We start from the raw sequence: 5,095 nt of genomic DNA, 5'->3' as shown, positions 1-5,095 counted from the left end.
TAAAGTATGAGATAGAATACAAGGATTTTTGTTTATTGGTTTGTTTTTTTGTATTGGGGGGGTTGAGGTTTGCATATGGATGTTCAATTATTCTGGCACCGTTTGTTGAAAAGACTGTTTTTCTCCATTGAATTGCTTTTGCACCTTTGTCAAAAATCATTTGACCATATTTGTGTGAGTCTATTTCTAGACCTTATTGTGTTCCATTTTTCCAGTATCCCACTGTCTTTTTTTTTTTTTTTTTGCAGTTTTTTTTTAGCCGGGGCTGGGTTTGAACCCACCACCTCCAGTATATGGGGCCAGCGCCCTACTCTTTTGAGCCACAGGCGCCACCCTATCCCACTGTCTTGATTACTGTAGCTTTATAGTACAATTAATTTTATGTGCCAACTTGACTGAGTCACAAGGTGTCCAGATATTTGATCAAACATTATGTTGGGTATTTCTGGCTTGGCACCTGTGGCTCAAGTGGCTAAGGCGCCAGCCACATACACCTACGGTGCCGGGTTCGAATCCAGCCCGGGCCCACCAAACAACAATGACGGCTGCAAACAAAAAATAGCTAGGCATTGTGGCAGGCACCTGTGGTCCCAGCTACTTGGGAGGCTGAGGCAGGAGACTCGCTTGAGCCCAGGAGTTGGAGGTTGCTGTGAGCTGTGATGCCAGGGCACTCTACCAAGTGGGACAGCTTGAGGTTCTGTCTCAAAAAAAAAAAAAATTAGGTATTTCTAGATGGGAAGAACATTGTTTTATTTTATTTTATTTATTTATTTTTATTTTATTTTTTGAGACAGTCTCACTATGTTATCCTCGTAGAGTGCTGTGGCATCACAGCTCACAGCAACCACAAACTCTTGGGTTTACGTGATTCTCTTGCCTCAGCCTCCCAAGTAGCTGGGACTACAGGTACCCACCACAATATCCACAATATCTATTTTTGGTTGCAGTTGTCACTGTTGTTTAACAGACACAGGCCGGACTCAGTGTATGTGGCTGGCTCACTGAGCTACGAGTGCTGAGCCTTTATTTTATTTTTTTGAGACAGAGTCTTGCTGTGTAACATAGGATAGAATGCAGTGGTGTCATCATAGCTCACTGCAGCCTCAGACTCCTGGGCTCAAATGATCCTCCTACCTCAGTCTCCCAAATAGCTAGGCTTGCCAGCTAGTTTTTCCACCATGCCTGGCTAGTTTTTCTGTATTTTGTAGAGACAGTCTCTCTTTTGCTCAAGCTGATCTCAAACTCCTGACCTCAAGGGATCCTCCCACATCAGCCTCCCAGAGTCCTTTTGGGACTTGTCAGCCTGCATAATTAAGTGAGCCTGGGTGGCACCTGTGGCTCAGTGAGTAGGGTGCTGGCTCCATATACCAAGAGTGGAGGGTTCAAACCCGACCCCAGCCAAACTGCAACAAAAAATAGCCAGGCATTGTGGCGGGCGCCTGTGGTCCCAGCTACTTGGGAGGCTGAAGCAAGAGAATCACCTAAGCCCAGGAGTTGGAGGTTGCTGGGAGCTGTGTGATGCTATGGCACTCTACCGAGGGTGATAAAGTCAGATTCTGTCTCTACAAACAAAAAAGCCTATATATATATATAAACAAGGTAGTGTAATGCTCCAACTTTGTTCTTTCTCAAAATTGTTTTGGTTATTCTTGTTCCTTTAACTTTTCATGTAAATTTTAGAATCTCTTGTCTATTTTTATACAAAATCCTACTGAGATTTTGAGTGAGATTGCTTTAAACTGATAAATACATTTGGAGAGAATTAGCATCTTAACTGAGTCTTCCAGTCTATAATCATGGTACGTCTTTCCATTCATTTGGGTTTTCTTTATTTTCTTTCTTTTTTCTTTTCTTCATTTTGAGACAGAGTTTCACTCTGAGCACAGGCTAGAATGCCATGGTGTTAGCCTACTTCACACTCCTGTGTTCAGGTGATCCTCCTGCCTCAGCCTCCCAGGTAGCTGTGACTACAGTTGCCTGACACAACATCCAGCTAACTTTTTCTTATTTTTAGTGAACATGGGGTCTTACTCTTGCTTAGGCTGGTCTAGAACTCCTGAGCTCAGGGATGTTACTCCCTCAGCCTCCCAGAGTATTGGGATTACGGGCATGACCCACCACGCCCAGCCTCCTTGATTTCTTTCAACAAACTTTATCTTTTTGGTATATAGGCCCTGTACATATTTCTTTACATTTATGCCTAAGTATTTTATTTTTGGTGCTATTTTTTAAATTTTGATTTTCAATTGTTTACTGCATGGTATGGATATATGATGGATTTTTTTGTATGTTGGTCTAACATCTTGCAGTCTTGTTCACCTCACTTATTACTTCTAGGATCTTTTTTTTCTTGGTAGATTTTTGTGGATTTTCTATGTAGACAATTATGTCATCTAAAAATAGAAAGATTTCCTTTATTCTTTTCCAATCTGATTACAGTTATTTGTTTTTCTCACTTTACTGCATTTATTAGGGCCTCCGGTATGATAGTTAATAGGAATAGTAAGAGCAGACATCTTTGCCTAATATCTGATTTTAAAGGGAGAGCATTAAATTTCTCACCATGAGCCAGGTATGATGGCCTACACCTGTAATCCCAGCACTTTGGGAAGCTGAGAGGCAGGAGGGTTACTTGAGGCCAAGAATTCAAGACTAGCCTGGCCAACATAGCAAGACCCCCATCTTTACAAAAAATAAAATTAAAATAAAAAAACTTAGCTGGGCGTATTGAATCATGCCTATAGTCCCAGCTACATGGGAGGCTGAGGCAGAAGGATCACTTGAGCCCAGGAGTTCAAGTTTGCAGTGAGCTGTGATGGTGCCACTATATTCCAGTCTGAGTGACAGAGTGAGAACCCATCACTAAAAAAAAATAAGTAAATAAACAAATCTCTCACCATTAAGTACGATGTTAACTGTAGGTTTTGTATAGACGCCCTTAACCGGGTTGAGGAAGTTTCCTTCTATTCCTAGTTTGCTGAGCGTTTTTATCGTGAAAGGATGTTGAGTTATGTCAAATGCACTTTCTTCATCTATTGATATGATCATGTAGTTTTTCCTGTTTAGTCTGTTGACATGGCGAGTTATATTGATTGATTTTCTTTTTTTTTTTTTTTTTTTTTTTTGAGACAGAGCCTCAAGCTGTCGCCCTGGGTAGAGTGCCATGGCATCACAGCTCACAGCAACCTCCAACTCCTTGGCTTAAGCGATTCTCTTGCCTCAGCCTTCCAAGTAGCTGGGACTACAGGCGCCTGCCACAACGCCCGGCTATTTTTTGGTTTCAGCTGTCATTGTTGTTTGGTGGGCCTGGGCTGGATTTGAATCCACCAGCTCAGGTGTATGTGGCTGGCACCTCAGCCGCTTGAGCCACAGGTGCCAAGCCTTGATTGATTTTCTAATGTTGAACCTACTTTGCATTCTTGGGACAAATCCTACCAGGTTGTGATGTATTTTTACATCTACCTATGTTGCTGGAACTGATTTGCTTGTTTTTTTGTTTTTTTTTCCAGAGACAGAGTCTCACTTTGTCTCCCTTGGTAGAGTGCCATAGCATCACAGCTCACAGCAACCTCCAACTCCTGGGCTTAGGTGATTCTCTTGTCTCAGCCTCCTGAGTAGCGGGGACTACAGGTGCCTGCCACAACGCCCAGCTATTTTTTGTTGCAGTTTGGCCGGGGCCGGGTTTGAACCCACCACCCTCGGTATATGGGGCTGGTGCCCTACTCACTGACCACAGGCACCGCCCTGATTCGCTAGTTTTTGTCAAGAACTTTGGTGTCTATGTTTATTAGAGATCCTGTTCTGTCATTTCTTTATACTATCTTTATCTAATTTAGGTATCATGTTAATGCAAGATCAAGACACCAGTGTCTGGGCTGGTGAGTGCTTTTGTGCTGCATCCAGACTTGGCAGGAGGCAGAAGGGTAAGAGGCAAAGGGCCCTGAACTCACCCTTTTATAACACCATAAATCCTATCCTTGAGGATGGACCACAGTGGCCCAGTCACCTCCCAGAGGTCCCACCTCCCACATTACCACCACACATGAGTTTTGGAAGGGACAAACATTCCAATCGTAACGCACAGATACAATGGAGCTGACCTAGTGAAGGCTGCTGCCTAGGCCGCCAAACAATGATGGCTGCAACCAAAAAATAGCCAGGTGTTGTGGCTGGCGACTGTAATCCCAGCTACTTGGGAGGTGGAGGCAGAAGTTAGAAGTAGAACACCACACCCGAACAACTCAAGCTGGTGGCCAGAGATAGAATCTGAGAGGCATCTTTCCTGGCTAGGAGACTGGGCTTCCTGTCTTTAAATGAGCCATCCAAGCCTGTGGACTTAGTGATCCATGTCCTATTCCCATATACAGTAGAACCCTCCATAGCTGACCACCTCCCTACACTAACCACCTTAAGTTGACCTAATTTTCATAGACTAGACATGTACCACATGTATATATCGATACAGTAGGCCTAGTTCCTTATGTTGACCACCTCTGTAGGTTCACCAGTTTCTTACAGTCCTTTGGATGGTCAACTTACAGAGATTCTACTGTATTTACTGCTAGTTGCCCCTCTTCTCTCTGTCTCTCTTTTTTCTTTCTCTTTTTTTAAGAGACAGGATCCCACACTGTCACCCAGGCTGGAGTGCAGTGGTGTCATCATAGCTCATTGCAACCTCAAATTCCTCCTGAGTAGCTGGGACTATAGGCACCTGCCACAATGCCCAGATAATTTTTCTATTTTTTTGTATAGCCAGGGTTTTTCTCTTGCTCAGACTGGTCTGGAACTTCTGAGCTCAGACAACACTCCCTCCTCGGCTTCCCATAGTGTTGGGATTATAGGCTTGAGCCACCTTTCCCTGCTTTTTTTTTCCTTAAATATTTGGTAGCATCAGCTCGGCGCCTGTGGCTTAAGTGGCTAAGGCGCCAGCCACATACACCTAAGGTGGTGGGTTCAAATCCAGCCCGGGCCCGCCAAACAACAATGATGGCTGCAAACAAAAAATAGCCGGGCGTGTGGTCGGCGCCTGTGGTCCCAGGTACTTGGGAGGCTGAGGCAGGAGACTCACTTGAGCCCAGGAGTTGGAGGTTGCTGT

Source organism: Otolemur garnettii, unplaced genomic scaffold (assembly GCF_000181295.1).
Source record: "Otolemur garnettii isolate 467f Iridium unplaced genomic scaffold, OtoGar3 scaffold00029, whole genome shotgun sequence".
NCBI lineage: Eukaryota > Metazoa > Chordata > Mammalia > Primates > Galagidae > Otolemur > Otolemur garnettii.
This window is presented reverse-complemented; position numbering follows the sequence as displayed.